This window comes from Miscanthus floridulus, chromosome 3, assembly GCF_019320115.1.
Source record: "Miscanthus floridulus cultivar M001 chromosome 3, ASM1932011v1, whole genome shotgun sequence".
NCBI classification, from domain to species: domain Eukaryota; kingdom Viridiplantae; phylum Streptophyta; class Magnoliopsida; order Poales; family Poaceae; genus Miscanthus; species Miscanthus floridulus.
The window spans coordinates 151165279-151166983 of NC_089582.1; the positions used below are offsets into that span (position 1 = coordinate 151165279).

General features: G+C 56.0%; 1 pseudogene; it reads left to right on the forward strand.

The window, feature by feature from the left end:
- Positions 1-714: 714 nt before the first annotated feature.
- LOC136547552 (sex determination protein tasselseed-2-like) lies at positions 715-1122 on the forward strand (annotated as a pseudogene).
- The last annotated feature ends 583 nt before the right edge of the window (positions 1123-1705 follow it).

Sequence of the window (1705 nt, forward strand, 5' to 3'; positions counted from 1 at the left end):
CCCGCTGGCCCTCCGCCTTCAGGGGCACGCCGTCGCCTTGGAGAGTCTCCGCCGGTCCGGGTGGAGACATCATCTGTAGGTCTCCGTCCGGCCGCGCAGGGGCCATGCTGGCGCGTTTGCGCGGACCGCGAGCGCCTGTGCTTGAGTACCTGCACACACTTAGGCAAGATCGTTCGTCTGATTAGTTTAGAGATAAGGCGGCCTCCGCCCGTATTACCGGAGACGCCCGCCTGAGCGGTCGGCGACATGCGTGCCTGGCCTTGGCGGAGTCCGCGATGAAAAGGAGATTCAGCACCCTTCGAGCATAGCCGGAAAAGTTCCTTTAGTCAGCGCCGGGTCTCCGCCCTAAAATGGTCGAAGACGCCTTGGCGATATCTCACTGTCGAGGGCCTTCGCCACCCACCGAAGCTTTGTTACAACAGTCGAATAAGCCGGAATATAAGGTAAGCCGAACAGGACCAGAACCATGTTTTCCCCTCACACCACTTCAGCATAAGAATCAGCACAAACGAACAGTGTGTTAGTTAACCGCTGCTCCCCCCTAGTCGCTTTTCCTGTTGCCGTATAGTAGCGTACTGTATTGTCGGCCGCGTGTAGCACCATGGCAACTCGCCGAACGGTGCTAGTCGTTTTGTAAACCTCTATTGCCTCTCCTTTATGAAATACGTGCTAAGCACGTTCTCGGTGGCCAGCGTGGCGGGCGTGATGGGCGTGATGGGACCCCACGCGTACACGGCGTCCAAGCACGCGCTGGTGGGGCTCACCAAGAACGCCACGGCATCCGCGTCAACTGCATCTCGCCGTTCGGGGTGGCCACGCCCATGCATGCTGCTCCACGCATGGCGTGGCAAGCTGCACGACAAGGATCAGGAGGATGGAGGAGCGGCGGCGGGATCGGAATCGGAAGCAGCTGCAGCCGCTGACGAGCAGGAGGAGTTGGAGCGGATGGAGGAGGTGGTCCGCGGGCTGGCCACCCTCAAGCTGCAGGGCACCACGCTGAGGGCCAGCGACATCGCCGAGGCGGCGCTCTTCCTGGCCAGCGACGACTCCAGGTACGTGTCCGGCCACGACCTCGTCGTCGACGGCGGCGTCACCACCGCCAGGAACCTCACCGGACTGTAATTAATGTGTAATGTATGTAGTTCATTTTCATTCATCCTGCTGGATTGGTTGGTCGGAAATTCGATCGGTTCCGAAGAATGGCAAACGACAGTACGTATGATGGTATGATCGATGCATGGATGGATTGACCGATCGATCGACCTGCTGCCCAGCCTCCCTCTCTGATTTGTGATTGATTACTAGTATTTCCTTAACTTTCCTGCTTGTTGGTTATTGCATTTGGAAGGCTGATCATCGAATAGAATCTGCTTGTTTAGAGAATCAGAATCATAGAAACAACAGACAATCATTCGTACTACACGCAACATATATATGCACGCAATGTCGCTGTCGTCTCAACAGGATCGGACAGCTGCCCGCCCGCCATTTGCAGGGCCGTTTGTTTGTTTGTTTGTTTCGGTCTGCAGATGGAACCGACAAACAAACAGCTCATAGCTATATCCTGATGATGATGATTAGAAGAAGCTTTCACGCGCCTCGAATTTGTCCTCCCATGATCCGATCCGATGTTGTGCTTAGCTCAGCAGAGCTCAAGACGAAGCAGACGGTTGAGTCGCTGTCATCAGTAGCTACCAACAATGCC